This window comes from Sparus aurata, chromosome 15 (genome assembly GCF_900880675.1).
Source record: "Sparus aurata chromosome 15, fSpaAur1.1, whole genome shotgun sequence".
Classification (NCBI taxonomy): Eukaryota; Metazoa; Chordata; class Actinopteri; order Spariformes; family Sparidae; genus Sparus; species Sparus aurata.
The window spans coordinates 27,048,871-27,069,287 of NC_044201.1; the positions used below are offsets into that span (position 1 = coordinate 27,048,871).

The 20,417-nt window shown below is 47.0% G+C and overlaps 1 protein-coding gene across 1 annotated transcript in view; it reads right to left on the reverse strand.

Moving 5' to 3' along the window:
- Positions 1-18,954, reverse strand: part of cdh11 (cadherin 11, type 2, OB-cadherin (osteoblast)) — a 96,215-nt gene extending 77,261 nt beyond the window's left edge. The window contains exon 1 of the mRNA XM_030441807.1: positions 18,400-18,954. The gene's annotated coding sequence lies outside the window, so the exon portion shown is untranslated. The remainder of the gene's footprint in view (positions 1-18,399) is intronic.
- Positions 18,955-20,417: the final 1,463 nt, after the last annotated feature.

The window sequence follows — 20,417 nt, forward strand, 5'->3', positions numbered from 1 at the left end:
TCTCATTTCTCTCCGGCGGCTCCGACTCTTCTCACCGCTCAGCATGCTGCTGATGTTTGTAATCTAGGAATTTCACCATATTCTTCTACAGCTGTAAGTGTGTCAAAAGAGACGCGCTCGGACTTCGGACAGCAGATCGCTTTCAGGGGGATTCGGCGAGACGTGCGTTCCGTCTGGAGGATAGAAAAGCGCTTTGATAGCCGATCCGCCATTAACCGGAGTGTTTACAGTTCAAGGCAGCTGTGTTAAAGGCGAGATAGGGAGGCAGGTATAGAGGCTTCGACTGTATTGGCTTATTGTGATTGAAGATTGTGTGTGTGCTGAGGCCACGCCGGCGACCTGAATCATGCAGCTCTGTTTGTCCGTCTCATTCAGCCTCGGTCTGTCTGTCTGCTTATCTTCCCCGCCGCCCGTCTGTCTGTCTGTCTGTCTGTCTGTTTGTGTCTGTGCCTTCAGGCTGCCATCTTTTATTGTTCTGGACAGATAAAGAGATTGGGTCGCATTTGAAAAGAAGGGCCCTGCGAAATAACTCACGCACACACACACAGATGCATGAACGGCCATGCACGCACACACACACACACACACACACACACACACACACACACACACACACACACACAATCAGACGGTTCTTCGGATGAAAGGGTCATTGTGGTGGCACAGCTACAAATCCTGGCAGCACTCAGCAGCTAAAACACACACACACACACCACAAAAAAAATTCTTGTTGGACAAAACGCTCCTTGTCTTAAAACCTGAGAGCCCGTCCAGTCTAAACACACATACACACACACACACACACACACACACACACACACACACAGCCCCGGCACACATGCACGGGGGGCTCGGAAAGGTGGATTACCCTCATTTACAAATGTATGGCTTTGTGACTGACCCATTAGCAAAACTAGTGGGAGCGCAACCTGATGAATTATTCAGCGCCTCCTTAAGGGTTAAAACAGGCGGAAAATATGCTTGTTAGGATCTGAAAGCGCAGACGGAATACACTTTTAAAGAGGAAGACGAAAAAAGAGACAAAACACAACAGAGGGGAGAAAAGAGGAGAAAGACAAATAATCCTCGTTGGAAGTTTCAGGAGTGGAACATATGAGATTTCGTCGATCAATCAAAGCGGAATTATTAATTGTGAAATATACGGCTCCGCACGAGGGCACATTCAAAGCCTGAAAAGAGGGAAGCAACAAAAGACGAATATTTTCAATATGTTCCCGACGAATCGCCATGAATTATTCAAAGCGTCCCTACGAGTGAAAACGGGCGGAAAACACACTTGTTACGAGTTTCTTTGGATTTTAAAGAGCACAAAAAGCAATTATTCTGGGATGTTATGAGATGGAAACATGATGAATCATCTAAAAGCCTCGCTGAGATTTAAAATAAAAAAAAAAAAAAAAAAAAAAGGAAAAAAACGTGTAAGAAGAAAAAATGATGAGAGATGATAATATTTACGGGTTCTTTCTACGAACGTCTGCCAGTCATGCCGGGCGTTATTCACATGTCAAGAGACAGAAAAAATATACTTGGGCGCAGACACATGAGCGAGCAGAAGAAATGACACATCCCCTCCGTAAAGAGCGCAGATCAGAAACCCTCCCGATGATTACATGACTCAGTGGCCTTGGAGAGCGAGGTGAATCAATCAAAAACAAATCTTTCCTCCGACTCCTTCCCCTTCCCTCTGCTCTCCCCCCCTTCCCTCCCATCTGTCCTCCTCCTCCTCCTCCCTCCTCCCATCCCCATCTAGCCTCTCTCTCTTTTTTCTCTCTCTTCATCCCTCTCTTCCTCAAACCTTCGATCGTCCCTTTCCGTACCCATCCAGGCGTGCGTAAGTGAGTGTGGCAGGCCTGGTTTGTGTGTCTTTGTGCATCACTGCTTTAGACTAACAAACCCCCAAACCCACCACCACCACCACCACCACCCCGTACCCTCCTTTCACACACACACACACACACACACACACTCAAACGTACAAATTCAAAAGGCTGGAGAACTTTTTTCTTTTCGAGAGTCACGCCAGATGTTCCCGAGCCTCATATTCATACAACAACATCCCCCCCTCGCTTCTCATTTTCCTTATTTCTGCTTTTCTGTCCCTCTTCCTCTCTCATCTGGTCCTTTTGTTCATGTGTTTTTATAGACCCTCCTCTCTCATCTCACTGTTTCCTTTATTGCTTCTTACAACATCTATTTCCCCCCCCCCCCCCCCTCTCCTTATGCATCCCCCCTTCCACTTTGCACCATTGTACTCTTTGTGTCACTCGCATCCTCCGCTTCCCCACCCCATCCCTGATTTGTTTGGATGCTTCGTACTCCTCATCTCGTCTCCATTTCCTCCCCCTGCTTCCCCCTTTTCCTCCCCGTCCCTCTACTGTAAAATGCAGTTCCATATTCTGTATTCACTTTTTTTTTTAGCTCAATCAGCTCAAAACATTTAAAGGAACAGTAGCTTCTTCTGCTATTGAAGGCTTGTTCCTTCTCATTATTCCCTCTAATAGTCTGGATGTGGCAGATGTGGCAACGTTTTTTTTTTTTTTTTTAAGTTTTCCATCCTTCCTTTTTCACTCTGCTCCATCGATCTTCCCTCGTGCTCTTTTATAAAGTTATCATTCACTCTCATTCTTTCGGGGTCTTTCTTGATTTAACTGACTTCACACTCCATTGATGCAAGCCTCCACACACTTCCTACATTCTTTCTTTCTCTTCAGTTAATGGCATGTTTCTTTATTAACCATCTGCATCCCTATTCCCTGCTTTCTTCCCTCATTTCCTCTCCTTTTTTTTTTTTGCATCATTTCGTGCTTTCCTTCCCTCAAAAGTCCCCCACATCCTCCTCCTCCTCCTCCTCCTCCTCCTCCTCCTCCTCTTCGCTCCCTGTCATTCTCTCTGAGGCCTATTGATTCTCTACTGGGGCCCTTTTTCCTCCCTCAGCTGTCAGAAGGAGATGGGATCGTCTGATGTCCCCAGCCATGATAAACAAATTCTGTCTCCCACAAAACTCTTTGGACTAGCGCGCGCACACCCACAAACTTAAATGCAAAACAGATGGGAGGAAGAGAGGGATGATCAGAAAGGCGAGATGGAGGAAGAGAGGGGAGGGGGGGGGGGGGGTGGCTGATTTGCACACCTATTCATTTTGAGCGTCTCTCGGGTGTTGCAAGCTGAGACTGCGCTTTATTACGGCACTAGTCTTTATTTATATCTCTGGATCCGTTTCTTTCTGCCTCTTTACCGCCATCGCTCTCCCCTTACGCTCCATTTTAGCATTTTCTCTTCCCGCATACATCTTTTCCTCTCCACACCTCCGCTTGACGTCATATTTTAATCATTTTCAGTACTTTTTACGAGCGACTCCGCGAGAAGTAATATGCCACCGTGTCTCGCGGCATCTTATTATTCACCGCAGCGCGTCGGTTCAGGGACTGGCTTGGTGCGGGTTTTTATTTCCTGTCATCCTTCCATCCAAAAACTCATCTGATCCCCTGCTTGCCTTCCTTTTGCTGCCCAAACCATCCCTCCACTCTTCATTGTCCATGTTGCATCCCTGCAGAGCTCCTTTTATCCCGCTGTCCAGCCACACTCTCTCTCTCCTTCGATCCATCCGAGCTCCCAGTCCTCCCTCACTGCCAGCCTCCATCCATTCGTCTGTCCCACCTTCTCTGATGATATGTCATGATGATTGGCAGCAACTAATTGGTTTAATCCCACCCTGGGGGCTTGTAGCTCTATGGCCGATCTGGATACAGCTGTCCCATTGTCCGACAGCTGACACCGTGACCCCCGAGAGCCGGCGAGGGGAGGGAGAGAGACGAGGTAGGGAGATGGTCAGAGAAGGATGCATGTATTTACAAGAGTAAATTCCCATTTTCGTTGGAATAGAGTATCCTTATGGGCGCATTTTAGTAGAAATTTTGAAGGAAAAGCTTCATTTTTTTGGAAGACTCCTTGGTCACTTCTTGTACGCCACAAAAACTACCCAAGTGTTGTGATAGTGTCGTCAAAATATCGAGTACTAGCTATATTTTTCCGGCTCTGATCTCCCACATCCTCCTCGAGTAAATACGCTTGGATGCTGTCATTTATTAACACGCGTTGCACAAGCCTTGTTATATTCATCTGCCACTGAAATCTTAAATGTTATTTCCTTGATGTTTTATCAGTTTTCCCCCTCGATTGAACACGGTATCTAATATCGATGTTTTTCCAAGGTTTTGTTTTAAAACATTCAGCAAATACCCAACTCGTCAAATATCAACCCTTTGGGATGGTTGCCAACCTGACCCACGATCCCAAAGCATGAATACTGAGACTCAAACATCATCTATTTTACAAATTGGACCTTTATAATGTGTATATATACTACAGCATGGATTGTGACACAGTCTTTGTATTCCCAAAACGTCGCAACCGACCGCTAAACTACCGGTGAGGGGACGGGTGCACGGAGAGCCGGGCGGGTGTCAGAGTCAGAAAAACAGAGCTTGATGGAGACCTCTGTACTCCGGGAGCGGCGCTTCATCAAGCGGTTTGACAGACGAGTCTCTGGCTCAAAGGTCAACACTTCTTTCTGCTGCAATATATGTGCATCGACAAGCATGTGTCCAGTCGCGGTGTCCTTGAGCGAGACAGTAAGTCGCTCGGGTCGGGGATGGAAGAGGGAGAAGGTTGGAGGGAGACAGTCGCCCAAGAGACGAAAGAAGCGGCCCTAAGCAGACCCAGATTAGCTCTGCTCTATTGAGGAGGCAAGGGGCAGAACACAGGGTCTTAGTGGATGCCACTAAGCCTTTTAAGACCACCCTTCAGCCTGGGATGTACGCCCCCCCTCCTCCCTTTCCCATTTATCCCGTCACTGACACTCTGTTTACATTGACATTAGCCCATGGAGACCTTATAGTGGCAGTACATGCAGCCTCAATGGCAGGTCATGATCCGCTCACCTAACAGTCATTAGCGGTTTAATAGCTTTGAATCCGTTTTTTTTTATACGTAATGATAAAGCGCAATAATGGGTTTGATTTGGAAGCACGATGCGGATCATCAAATGCTTCATTTCCTTGTAAGTGAAGGCCTCGGGGTGGCCAATAACTTCATTCGTGTTTAATAGCGAGTTCGTCTCTCACGTCAGCTGTTCAGCGTCGGACGTCTCGACACGGAAGAGAATATAAGATTTGGGGCGGGGAAATAAACATCAGAGCCTCGTTTTCTTACGGTTGTATTCAGAAACAAGAAGCTAGAATATGTATGACAGCGTGGTCGGGAAACTCAATGGATTCGACCTTTGATCCCACTGCCGATAAACCAAACACCACACCTCAGCACGCACTCAAAAGATTCATTCCAACATGATATTGATCCGTATGTGACATTACTTGGTGGCTGCAGCTTGTCAATATTCACATTTTTCAGCATAACGTATTGACAACCTTTGACTTAAACAATGTAGGCTGGAGTTTTATTAAGAGAAGTGGCCATTATTCTCAGTTTTTTTTCCGTTGCTAATAAATTGTTTTTCATTTAAAAACGGTTCGGATGAATGAGTTTTGACGAGTTGACGGGAACAGGCAGTGGACAGTGAGGTAAGAGGTAGAAATTGATCAGCAATGTAACGGACCATTACCCCTACCATGCATGTGTAATGACCCTAATTAACCCCGCCCCCCCAGAATCACCCTCTCCCACCCCCTCACCCAGGAACCGCCGACAAACACTCGACTCAATGACAACCTGGAGGACACAAGGGTCATTGTGCCAAACATCCTCCCCTGCAAATCCACCCCCCTCTGCTCTCACCCTCCATTCTCATCTTTCCCCTTGTTTTCTGTTCATCCCTCTCCAAACCATTGCACGGACGCGCCGGCTACTTGATAATAACCCCCGTCTTCCAGCCCCCCGCATGATTGTGGGGTGCCAAATCCCCTCCCTGCTTCCTCCAGGTTGACACAGAGAGGCCTTTGTTGTCCTGAGCTGTGATCACATACCTCAATAAGACTGCACTGTTGGTTCTCAAACTTCCCCCCTTGACCGAAGACCCCCGAAATGAATCCCATATCTCGACCAGGCTGCAAAAGTAGTCCCTTGTAGCGATGCAACCCCCCAAACCGATGGAAAAAATCCATTCCGTTTGCTTCAGCGCCCATTGGAATGTTTGAAACTTCTCACTAACTCGCATAACGTCCCCTCAAAAAGATCTGCCGCTTCTTGTGAATAGCACCCATCATGACTCGCCATCGAGAGATTAATATATGTATACCTGCGCTCGGCACCAGCAACACGGCGCTGTTAAGTGTCCTCAAGCATCTGAACCTGCTCCTCTCCACTCACATACATTCATCCCGTGGAATATAAACCCATCAGATAACTACTGTATCTGAAGGATAAACACAAAATGGAAATCCTCATAAATGAAAGGGACGTTTTTTTTTCCTCGCCTCTAAATGTCACAGCGAGATATATTCTTTGATTTGTTTCCTTTCATCTCGAGAGTGAAACCCGGTGACACGCGGCACTTATTGCTCTAAACTGCTCTTAAATATTGGTGCATCGCCTTGTTGAATAAAATATTAGCGTGCTCTGTGAATAAAACATCACGACTATTTTCTAATATAAAAAGGTCAAAACAGCTGTCTAGACAAGCGCTGATGTATTTAGCCTTGTACGCCCGGCGGTGTGCACACACAACACACACACACACACACACACACACACACACACACACTTGCATCATTATAACAGTGGACTTATAAGGACTTTAGAAGTTTAGATTCACTTCACAAATGCTTCACCTACTTCATACTGTGATCCAAATGATGCATCTAACTGTAAAGTTTAGGTCAAAACTAAAACCTTGTTTGCTGTCTGGAAGTCTCGTGTCTTTCTATGGCCGTGGAGACACCTGGGTCTAATAAAGATAAGAGCACGAGGTGATATGCATGCTTGCAGTTGGTCACACACTCGTGTATCTCAATGCGACCACGCATATCAACCTTTAGGTGAGATGGACGCACGCGGAAAGACGGCCTGAAACGACTTTTATTCGTTGTCCTGGCGGTGCAAGTGCTCACACGCATGGGCACACAAACACACAGACTCAACATTGACCTTGCACGGTCAGCTTTAGCACTCGTATGTGAAAACACACACACACACACACACACACTGTGACCTCGTTTGTTGGACCTTGCCAGTAGAATATAAACAGCCTTGATGGCACTTGCTTTCGTAACATCACAATAAAAATACACGTGGCCGTGACAAATCTGATGTCACTCCGCGTAAACATTGAAAACACATACAATGTATGAAAGTGGCTCAAAGCAACCGCGACTTCAGTGGGTTTAAAAATAACTCCCGCCGGATTATCTGCATACATTTCAAACTAATTGCTGTGACAGACACTGCCTTCTTATAGCCCACTGAAAAAAAACATATATATATATATATGGTATTGTATAAACCCACCACTACTACTGGGACCTTCAACTCACAACATCCCGAAAGTGGCAAAATGAAAAAAAGACTAATCAGATCAAACAAATATCAATATCTCTTAAAAACATAAAAACTGTTCCCCTGTTTCAAATATTTCATTTTAATAATTTAAACACAACACATCAGATGACGCCTGGAAATGATGTTGGACCCCCTGATGTCTCCTGACCCCCAGGACGAGAACCAGTGATCCAATCAAACATATCAGCCTTTTATAGCATTACATAGAACTCCAAAACTCCTGCAACCTGAAACACTCACTCACATGAATGAATGCCTTCTGAGAGTGACTTGGTGCACATCTTGAGGGCGAAGTTAAGAGAAAACTGACTTAAAGCAACAAAATGTAACTTCCTGGAGAATAATTTGTTAGTGGCTCGGGGGAAAGGTTATTACAAGCCAACAACGCTGCTTGGAGTCACACCACTTGATATTTTGGGGACATTTCCAGCCAGTTTTGAGGCTACTAATTTTCCACAGGAAGTCAAACCATCTCCATCCGTGTTTGTGGCAACCAAAACATGTATTTGAAGCCGAGCGATGATGTAATCACAACCCTAACCAGGTTGCTTTTGTGCCTGAACCTAACTGGAGCATAAGCACAGCACTGTAACAAGCCGGAAAAAAGAGTTTAAAAAACGTAAACAAACATAAAGAAACATTTTGTTTCAGCTTCACTCAGTGGTTTTGCAGAATGTTCTTAGGTAAGATTGATGCTTCACACATGGATTGGCAGTGTGACGTGTCGGTATCAGAGACTTGATCTGACGCGGTCCCTCCACCTCTTCCTATATATAACTACGGCTTTCGAGAGCTGAAATAACAATTAGCAGTCCTCGAGGAGACGTTATCTGTCACCGCCTCTCCTATCGCCGAAAAGGTCAATGCAGTCACAGCTGCAACTGTATCTGAGATCAAGATGGACAGAGGATGAGAAATGGAGACAGCCTGGAAGAGGAGACACAGATAGAAGACGGAGAAGAGAGAAACAAGCAGATATACCAACAAAACCTTCGAGGACGGATGACAAAGCGAGCCAGAGAGGTCACTTTAAGGGCCGCTCTTTAAGTCCCTGAGTCACGGTCGGGGATTAAGGCATAGACCCGAGCACAGAAATATACTGGAGTCAAGCCGTTCGCATGGAAAAAAGTGAAATTAATACTGTCCAGCGAAGAAGAAGCAGTCGTATTCAATCATATTACACCATTATAAGTGTCACGGTCAATGAAGCACGGCTAGAGAAAGACAGAGGGAGAGGAAGGAGAAAGATTTAGAAGGACAGGGGGAAAAAAAAAAATGAGGAAAGATGCAGAAAAGGGAGTGTGGGAGTTAGCGAGAGTGAGGACAGGGAGAGAGGGAAGGACGGCGGAGAATAAAGCAACACACATGAACCCAAAGAGACAGAGGGGAGCGAAATGGACGAGGTTATTATGGTAAAGAGGTCAACCTTGCAGTAATGCTCTGTCTTGTAGAAAAGAAAACAGGGTTTTTTTTTGTGTGTGTGTGTGTGTGTGTGTCGCGGCGCTCTGTTATCTCAGTTTCTCTTCTGTGTATGTGCACGCAGTCGGACCGTCATCTGCCACCGCGCCATCACATCGGATTCTGTAAAGTGTGCGCCTTTGTTCTGTGTGTTTAGTGAAGGACTCGGACTGGAGTTATATAACCGCGAGGCTTCTTCCTTGGCAACGGAATATGTGAATGCAGAAAAAGCATGAATAGGCTTCAGAGGTTTGGATGGGAGTGATAACATTTTAGCACTACCGATGCCATGACTGGTTGTACTCGTAGCAGTGAGCGCCATGAATCGTTCAATGAAGACGGTCGTTTGAATCCCATTTTGATCTGCATCAGGTCAGACTGTTGGAGAACATGGAGAACCACAGCCACGGTGTATGAATACGGATGGTCTTATGTTTCAAACACTCTGACCTGATCACGGTTCTCGGCACCCTCTTTTCATTCACATTATTTCCCGATAGCCTGGCGCGCCCGCGAGATGCCGGCCTACACTTCTTCACTCCCACGTCGTGCAGAAAGCCGTTTCGACGTCCTTCTACTGTTTGCTCTTTACTGGCACTGTTGTCGTTTCTCTTTGTGAAATGAAAGCCACACTTCAGACCGTGTCTTCTTCTCTGCCATGACTCCTTCCTGCTGATTCTCTCCAGCGTGAGGAGAAAAACATGGCGGCGGCATACATAAAAGGGAACCGATGAGCTCGGAGGTATATGATTCTGACGGATCGGACAAATCGGAGCCGGCTTTCAACTGCGACCGGTCCTCAATTCAGCACGCTGTCATATCCACGAGATTAGAAAACATGCTCATACCATAATGAAAATAACGTCCTCCGTGCAGTCCTGTTTGATGCTTAATTTAGCAAACATCACACTAAGTGATGATATAGAGATCTGTTGTAAAACTATGTTGCATATCGGCGGTGGTCGGGTTTATTTTTGGAACCTTTCGCAGGTGAGAAACCGCTCACCGTTCATCCACGGCTCAGTCGGGATAAACAGAGACGGGGGGGGGGGGGGGGAGAGAAGGGGTGAGCCACACTGAAGAGGACAGGCGGAGAAAATAGTAGGAGGGAGGAGTGACGAGAGGAGAGGGGGGGAAAGAGGAGAGAGAAGGGATGGAAGGAGAGGACGAGAGAGGAAGAGACAGGAGAGGATGAGAACTACTAGATAAGTCCCAGTGTGATCAAAGCCTTACTTTGACACCGAGAGCAGGCCTTGCCAGCAGACTGACTGGTTAATGTTCGAAATGCACACACAGACTTTGAAACATTAAAATATGTGCGACTAAGAAGCCTCTCCTCGTATTTATCCAGCTGGCGCTGATGTGCACGGAGAGATCGGCCGGGTTTCGCCCCATTTTTAACACATTGTGGTTTTGGGTCTGATCGTCTGATAGCCGTCCACACAGGCGCAAAGACTAGTTCTGATCACGTGCGTCTGATTGCTTTCATTTGCTTTAAACACAGGTAAGTCATACGTAAAAATCCCATTATCGTATCACCTAGCATACGACGATGCACGCAAAAAAAATGAGCTCCCGCTGCTCTCAGAACCAGAACCATCCAACAGCAGGCAGGACAAACAAAAACACTGTGCTGCTTGAGAAATGGGTCGCCATGACTTCAATTTCAAAATAACACAACCCACAAAATGACGTTTACCGGCGACTCAGTTCAAATGTGAGCACCATTACTCCTCTGTCTCCTCGGAGGCGACGACAGAAAACACCGAAGGCTTTTTTTTTCATTTAGGAACGAGGAAACTCGACCCCATAAATAATGTGGTTAGAAAAAAAAACAAAACACAAAGCAGGGACTTTAAAACATGGAGATCAGGCCACTTATTTCCTGCGAGATAGTTTTAATAAATAGGCCCCAGAACACCAGCGCCGGCCCCTCCCTCTCACCGTGACATCGGACACCACACATCACAGCAATTTGCCTCGGAGCTGTATGTTAGGGATGTTCATTATGCAGCTATTTCCGTCCGGCGTGCACCACGTCGTCAATTTAATTTCTCACTTTCTCGTTAGTCTGAACTGTGGCAGAAACAAAAGGGGCAGAGCGTGCAGGGGAGGAGACTTATGATGAATGTTGCCGGCCAGACGGAGGTCACAGCTACACAGTTTTCAGACCGTGGAGCCACCAGGTCGCCATTTTTTCTTTTTTTTTTCTCTTTTTTCCTAGTTAAACTATCTATCAGTCTGTTTATCTGCTCGTCTCTTCATGCAGAGTCCTCTATCCAACCCCGCTCATAATCAGATAAGCTCTATGCAGCATTTGCCGTATTGGCTGACCACTACGGCTGTTTATGTGTGTGTGTGTGTGTGTGTGTGTGTGTGTGTGTGTGTGTGTGTGGTCGTTTCTTTCTTCTCGACCTCATGACAGGTTGCTCGGCTTCTGGTTTCGACATCACTGTGTGCGTCTGTGTCAGCACGTGCGCTGCAAAATAAAGTGTTTCCAGGTGATACACGCCTTTTTTTGGAGGCGACCCATCGGCTGCTAACACGGACAGAACACACACACACACACACACACACGCGTGTCTACACACACACACACACGCTGTACCCCGAGGCAGTAGCCGTCTGTCTACAGAGTTCACCTTTACAAATGTGTTCCATCAGCAAAATTAACTTGCTTACAATTAACATAACCGTGTTAATTATGGTAATCGTCAACACGCCGCCTGCAAACACACACTCATACCTGCTCGTGTGTGTGTATGTGTGTGTGTGTGTCAGATTCACCTACTGGCAAGCTTGGTGGAGAGAGAAGCAGGATCAGGTGAAAGAGGTTAGTTGGTAATGATGAAGCAAGTCAATCGAAAAAGATTGATAATCAATATATTTTCGTTCTGAGGACGTCAGCCTGGGTTCATTTTACTGATGACAAAAGATTATCAATAATGAATGTCATCCGTTGCAGAAAATGGGGAAAGGATAGCGAGGTGAGTGGAAAGAGATGAGACGGCTGTGAATGACCGCTTCAGTGGCGGCTCCAACGAGAGAGTGAACACACACACACACACACACACACACACACACCATTAATTATTATTCAGAATAATGAGAAGCAAACGACTCATTAAATCTCTCCTTGACCCGCGCGCTCAAACTCGCCTCTCTTCCCTACTTCCTCTCTGTCTCGCTGGCTCGTACTGTACTCCGTATAAAAAGTCTGTCAGACCAGAAAACCCTCTCTGCTGTGAATTATTAATCGACGCTGACAAAAGAAGAGAAAAAAAAAAACACACACAAAAAAGATTCACCGACCCCAATCTGGAGACGTTCTCATACCAAACCGGGGAAAGAACACCGACTGAAACTCCTGAATTCACACGTGAGATGAACTTCTTTCTCGACCTTCATCCCGTTTCTCCTCCGTTGTTTTTTCCAGCGTCTCTCCCTGCTGAATTCTGCCGACCGACGTGAAAGAATGGAGTTAAAATTGGCCGTGAAAAAAAACAAAAAAAACAACAACCTTGCTTTTCTTTTTTCTCTCATGTGACCGGCGTCATGAGACCGCGCACCACCTGACTGCACCTAACGACTGTCAGGGAAAACAAATTACACTGGATTACACAGATATGCTCTCCCAGACACACGCACACACACGCACACACACCAGCAAAACTCACATTGGATTTGCATTTGCTTCCACCTATGGGGTTGCATTCGTGGAAAGCAAAGAGAGACACGCGCACATGAAACCACCAGGTGCTCGGCTCTCTATCTGGAGTAATCAATTCTCATTCTAACCCGATCGATACCCCTGCCAACACCGCATTCTGATCATCAATAGTGAAATCGATGAAATCGGCCATTAATCCTGAATTAACATCGATCCGGCTCCCTCCGTTATCACAATTACACCGCAGCCTCGTCGTCTGGCGGTAAATCCACGCGGCCCGTTCTCCTCTCGCTCCCGCGGACGAGGAGAAAAAAGGTCACGTGCAGAATGAAGAGCAGCTTCTCCTGACCAACGTTTCTAACGTCACCAAGCCGACTCACTCGAGCAGCGGCAAATTGATGCTTAAGTGTTTCTGTGCATTTTTAGAAATTTCTGTTGCTCTGTGGATTGAAGTGGCGTTCACTTCAAATGACTTCGATGTGACTTTCCTTCGTCAGACAACGCGAGCACGGGACGCATTCACGAACGACACTGCTACCGGTTTGTTTCCGTGCCCGAAGATGAAAAGCCTTTTTTCAGCTTCACTGACTTCAGTTTGATGTCTAATTTATTCTGTTTTCGTCCTTTTCCAGGGTTACGAGGAGTGGATTAACAAATCCCAGCATGCGTTTAGTTAAATGCGGGGCGAACTCTGTCGAAAATACGGAAAACACAGATAGGAAATCATCCACTTTGAAGCTGCGTGAGATTACTCACATGTTGTCTGACAAACTCTGACTCTAACTCGGCTCGGAAGATGAAGGCGACGCAGTTTTGGGCTTCTGAATCATGAAAGAATGACTTCAAATTTCCCCATCCAGGAAAAATTTGGACTAAAAGACAGAAGTTGGATGAATTAATCAACTCATTAAAACCTTCTTTTTCTCCGTTGTGGACTCTTGGGTGATCTAGCTTCTCGTCCACAGGCGTGCCACTAGAATGTAAAGCAACAGACTTCTAAGTGAAACCACATGAGCGCGAGTGAAAGGAAAAACATACAGACTCGTCACTTAGAGGCCGAGGAAACTGAACCCTGGACGCTAAACTGCGAGGAAACTGTGTCAACAGCAGCGAACCACCTGCGCTGCGTCTCAACCCACAAAGACCCGGTGAACCACCTCCCCCCCCTCGTTAAACGCAGACAAATCAGCCACTGTCTTTTTTTTTTTTTTTCCTTCCCTCTTGAGGGCAAGTAAAGAGATTAGAGGTCAGAAACACTAATTACCGACTCCGTCATTTAATCTGGTCGAGGCCCGGAGATTAGAGTTTTATAATCCCATCGTGTACGGCTACAGGAAATTATAAATCAGTGTAACATCTACCTGGCCTCCCATTGTGTGTCTGTCTCTCCAACCGAGAGGGAGGAGAGCGCGAGGAGGGGGATGGAGATGAACAGCATGAAGATCGACGGTGGAATGAAAAGAAAAGTCGTCTGCTAAACTGATTACCGTCTATCGAACCCGAGGACCCGGGGAGAGCAAAACAAAGTAGCGCGGAGGCGAAAAAAAGGAAGGAACCAACTGGATTTCCCCCCTCAGCACCCCCCTTTCTTTACTGCCGTCCCCTCCTCCTCCTCCTCTCTGGGCGGTAATGTGAATCTGAAGGTAACAGAAGCCAGTCACGATGGACATGCTTATCCAGACAGTGTGTGTGTGTGTGTGTGTGTGTGTGTGTGTGTGTTTGGCCCCCATACAGATTGAATCCGGCTTCCCTGGGGAGCCTAACTACCTCTCCATCTCTCTGACTGGCCCTCTTTAGAAAAAAAAAAAAAAAAAGAGGGAGAGAAAGGGGGGAAGAGACAGGGAGCGAGAGATTTGGAAAGAATTAGAGAGAAAGAGCAGAAAGAAGGAGAGGGAGAGAGAAAAAAAAAGGACGAGCAGAGCAGAGCAGAGCAGAGCAGAGCTGTCGTGGCTGCAGCGAAGCCCAACAGCTCCCTCTGTCGTCACCTAGAAAAGGTCTGGTACCTCCGTCATCCATCCCCCCCCCCCCGTCTCTCTCTTTACCTCCCCCTCCGTCTCCCCCGACTCCTCATCTTCAACTTCTCCCTTCTCCTTCATCACAGTTCCAAAAAGAACTAGTTTACGATTGCCACAACTTGTGAGAATCGGCAGCTGGCGCCTAATTAAATATAAATATACCGATTACAGTGTAATAAATTAATCCCTCTATCTCACCGCCTCCCCGCTGAGCTACGTCAGCAGTGTTTGGAGTCGGTCGTCTTTAAACTCATTCCAGTAGTTTTTTTCTTTCTTTCTTGTTCTCTCTTCAAAATTCAGTCCTTTTTTTGAAAAAAAAGGGGCAAATAAACACAACTGAGGAGCACGTCGTCCTTAAAAGTGGCTCCTGGCCCGGTCACAGTCCGACATCAGCATCTTCCCCGAGTGTTTGATGAACTCTAAACAACAGCCCTCGTCTGCATCTGTGTTTGTTTTATCTGCAAAGTGAGGGAATAAGTTCCCCTCCAAGTGATGAAACACTGGGAAACATCCGCAGATCAGACAGGAAATGAGAAAACGGCACTGTAACCAAACTCAATGTGGGATTCTCATAACCGGATTCGTCGTCAACCTTCAAGTCCCCGCCAACGTAAAGCGCTCTGTAATCTTGATCTGAACTTTTTTGGTCCCTGGCCCAGCTGTGTCTCCTCAAACGCACGTTTTTGATTACAACTCGGCAAACTATATAAACACACTCTGCCGTGAAGCAGAGCGCCTCCGAACGCCCAAAAAAACTGCTTCGATGAGTGATTCCAACAAATCAGACGACACTTCTGTGTCAGTTTCTGTGCGATTTCTTGGCTGCACATCAGTGAAAATATCTGATACCTCACCCACCCCGCTTTCATCTGCCATCCAAGCCTGGTTTCTGTATACCGCTCACCCTAAATAGCACAAAGATGCACCGGTACACGGGAGGAGGGGGGGGGGGATCCTGTGTTTCTGTCCTGCTTTTATAAGGTATACAATCGCTCTCCCAGACATGAATCCACACTTTCCCCTTGAAAAGGATCCGTGTTCGCCGCTCAGATAGCTCAGAGGAGGCGAGCACTTCCTTCAGGCTGCAGGTCTCCTTTCAGTGGCTCGCATGAAAGACGGGAGACGAAATACAGTGCTGATAGAAGTCACGCTGCCCTCCTCTCCTCCGCCTCCGCCTCCTCCTCCTCCTCCTCTGATAGGAGTCATGCTCTTCTTCTTCTCCTCCTCCTCCAACGGCCTCTCCTCTCCTCTCCTCTCCTGTCCTGTCGTCTCTGCCCTCATCGTCTTTCCTGCCTTTTGATCGTCTCCTCTATCCAAACTGAATGAGTGTGTGACTCAACTGCTTTAGCAAAGACGAATTAATTAGCAGATGAAATCAACCAAAAGAACAAATGAAGCGATACTGTGGTGCTGTTTTACTAAAAAATAAAAAAAAACTCTTTTCCAGATCCGGGCTGTGATGTCAGGCTCAGTCGTACAGCGACCGCGAGAAGCAGCGACTCGACACTCGGAAAATAACAAGGGGGGGGCCATTCTTTTCCTGTGATGTGTCTTTCGAGTGGCCACCGGACCGCAATGTAAACTCGCACAACCAAAAAAGGAAGAAAAAAAAAAGAGAAGAGAAAAGGGGGAATTTCTGCCTTTTCTTCTCGGTGTCGCTGACTGCTCGGTGGGCTAATTAGCAAAAAATGCAGGGGGGCAGAAATAAACAGTGAAGCGCTGTCTGCAAAGCAGCCACGTAATAAGGGAAATGTGGAGGAAAACCACAACATCGCTGGAAACTAGAGGGGAGACAACAAAAGCCTCTCGCCTGCGAGGATGAAACAGGAGAAGTTACCAACTCTTTCTGTGTTTTTTCTTTTTTTTTTTCTCAAGGACCTCTGTGTGCATATTTCTCTCCGTTGTTGACTGCAGACCATTTTTTTTTTTTATTATTTATTTTTATTTTTTTTTACAAAGGCGCTGCAAGAAGCAACCCCGCAAGAAAACCAGCCTCAGAACCCCCGGTCGAATAAAAAACCCAACAACAGCAAATGATTTTTCTGAATGGCTCCCACAAGACCGAAGAGTACAGAGAGAGAGAGAAGGAGAGGGAGAGGGAGAGGGAGTGTGGGGCCAGGAGAGATGAAGGAGAGGAAGAGGAGCTGGAGAGAGAGAGGACGAGGTAGAGGAGGAAGATGAAGAGGTGAGGAGAGAGAGAGGGAGAGGGGAGACATTTCATAGCGCAACAGTGTGGGAGACAGAAGAAGGGGAGAGGGAGAGAGATTATTGCTTGCTTGAGAGCAGCAATCTCGAGCTGTGCCATGAATACCAAAGACTGCACAGCCCTCCAGCTCGCTCTCTCCCTCTCTCTCTCCCCCTCTCTCCGTGCTCCCCCATTGAAAACGCAGCGGAATTGCAGCTGCCCAAATTATACACCGATAACTCACTTTACTCTCCGTCGAAAAAAACCGACTCGGCAGCAGCTCAGCACTCCATCCACCCGTAATTATTCACCTCAAGACCAGCGCGCACACACTCCAGAGACCCGCGGACCAGCCTGGAACGCGTTTTGAGCAGATTTCAATAGATGTCTGCGCAACAATTCAATAAATGATCTAACGTGGCCCTACAGGGGCGATGAGCCAAACGCACGGAACCTAATTGAGTGCAGAATGAGCCTGAGTGAGCCCACGGGCGAGTCATCTGCATGCAGCTTTTATGCAGTTTCAGCGGCGCTGGCGCACAGAGAGAGAGAGAGGGAGAGAGGGCAAGGACGCAGCGCCGGCTCAAGTCTTCAAATGGACTGAATGCGAAAAAAACAAACCGATCGGACTCTGGAGGCTTTCATACTGCGAGATCTTAATTATACAAAGAGGGATTATGAAGAGAGAAGGAAGAGAGAGAGGAGCGTGAGTGGGAGCGAGACAGACAGAAACACACTGATCAGCTGATGGGAGAGAGAGAAAAAAAAAAGTAAGAGGCCTCCAAAAAGTGACGACTGCCCCTCTTTTATTAGGGGAATTAATTGTTGTGGAGAATGATGTCATTTGACCGACACACACGCACACACACACACACACGAAGCCTGTGTTACGGTGATCCGAAGAAAAAGTTGTGCGTCGCCGTTACGCGGGGAGGCACCGCGGCGGAGAGAGAGCCCACACTATACGTGGCCAGACACACACACACACATGCAGACGCGCACGCAAGCACCGACCAAACGAGCGCAAATATGCAGACGCACACTGACACACACACACACACACACACACACATACACACAGAGTGAAAACCGCACAAGTCCAACCGTCATCCAGCGGCTCCGAGGAGCGAAGAAAGTCCGCTCTGTTCGGCACAAACACCCAAAATCTGTCCGTCGCTGATGCGCAGCGGCTCCGTGGGGTTCCCCTCACCTCACACCCGAGCTGCCCAAACACAACCAAGTCCGACATCCTCTCACCGTGACCTTTTTTTTAAAAAAAAAAACAAACAAACATGTATGTGCAGTGTTTGTGCGGCAACCCCTGAATCCATCCAGAATCCCCCTCAGCACCACCAGCACCACCCAGCATCCCGAGAGCAGAACGCATTTCACTTCTCTCTCGCCTGTTTTACGCTCATTAAAGCCTCTGCAGAGGCAGACTTGAGAGAGAGAGAGGGGGGGGGGACAGAGATGAATGAGACTGTGTCAGGGTGAAAGAAAAAAATCCCAGGCAGTCCTTTAACTTGAGCGGTCCTTACCTTGGAAGTGAGAGACTCCGTGCGCAGCCCGCCTCTCCAAGGAAACGTCCCCCCAAATACATACAAGCCAGCAGAGAACGATCACTTCTCTCAACTAGTATTCGCTTCTTGTATCAGATGTCCAACACACACATCCACTGATTTGAAAACCCAGTTCTTGCTGTTTGTGCGCTTGGAGAAGAGAGAGAGAGAGAGAGATGAGGATGGTGGGAGAGGAAACAAAAAACCCAAGGCTGAGCCGAGCCGGTTCTCCTCGAACCCAAAATGTTCTCTCTGCTTAATTATTATTTTTTTTTTTATCCGCTGGAGCGCAGAGGCGAAAAATAAACCAAAGATTACAAAAAAAAAATAATAAAAAAAAGAGAGACAGAGCAGGAGTGCGTCTTGATTAAAGGTTCCGAGGTCGAAGTGATGGAAGAGGAGGAGATGTGGGGAGACAAAAAAAAGAGGGGAAATCACCGTAGCATCCCTCTCCCTCCTTCGGGTATGAAAATCCGGTACCGTCAGCGGCGCTTATCCGTCCTCCCTCCAAGAGCCTCGGAAGCGGAGTGAGGAGGGAGCTGAACGGGAGCAGCGAGAGAGAGAGAGAGAGAGGGGGGGAGGGAGGGAGGGAGAGAGCGAGAGGGAGCGAGAGGGAGAGAGAGAGAGAGATGTCGCTGCCGATGGAGGGCGTTGGAAACTAGAGTAACTCCTCTCACTTTCTCTCCTCTCTCTCCACATCCATTCTCTCCATACTGATCATTTTATATATATATATATATATATATATATATATATATATATATATATATATATATATATATATTAATCGGATACTATTTGAAGAGCCTGTCAGGAGACTGCGGGGATCAGCTGCGGCACCACAGAGGAAGAATTAAAAAAAATCCGATGCATTTAGACGCAGATCTGACTGAATATCACAACTGAGTGGGGAGAAATATATTGATTTGTATGTATGCAGATGTTCCTGGTGTTGTTTTGGTGATGGAGCGTGTTTGGGGGTCTCCGTGGTTCTTCACCAGTGTGCGCACAGATCTCAGATCAGCGCCCGGACTGAAGCGAGGCTGCAGCAGAAGGAGCCCCGCAGGAGGGAGCCGAGAGGACGCAACAGTTGCTCTCTCCTCATTGGCTGTGAAGCGGATATCCAACCGCTGCCAGAGCGGATTCAGAACCTCACGGGCAGCCAATGAGAGGAACGGAGGGGGGGTGGGAGGGGCGCCCGTGGAAGACCCCGTGTTTCCTGAGAGGTGATTGGCTGATTAAAAAAGTCCCATTTAAAAAAAGTCTCCCAGCCAATGATGGAAGAGGAAGGCAAGAAAATGCATCATCATATCAGTCAGAACAGAACAGCTGCAGAGTAAAGCAACACTTTATATTTGTTGATGTGTTGGTTTTTTATGGATTTTATACTCGTCCACTGAATAAATGTGTGTTCGAGGAGACGTGTGAAGCTGTCGTGTGATGGAGCACCGTGTTAATGTTCCGTTAACGCTCCGAGAACATCACACTCGTCGTTTGCTGTGCATAGTGAAAATATATAAAATCTTTTTGGATTTAATCGAAGCTGAAGTCTGGAGTTTCTCACACAAACACCACACACAGAAAAATACCCAGATTTGTCAAAGTGCTCCTTTTTTTTTGCCTATGCTGTATGTGGGTGTTTTAAAAATGTGCAGATTCCCCCCTGGAGTTGTGTTTTATTCCTTTAATCCTTTAAAAATCCTCCGTCCAGAATTGCATTTGTTGGAAGGATTATACCCGATGATGATGATGATGATGATGATGATGATGATGATAGGTAGCAGGCCAGGGTTGATGAGTGGTTGAACTTAATCACGGTGTTCATTTCCTGTTTCAAGACGACATTCAGTGTGTGTCCACAACCCGGACCACGAGGATACAGGACTGACCTTAGACCTAACCAAAACCCTGTTGTGCCTCAACCTAATGGAGGAAGAATGCATGCATGGGACCAGTTACAGATCTTAACTAGTGCCTTTGGTCAACTGGTCTGACTG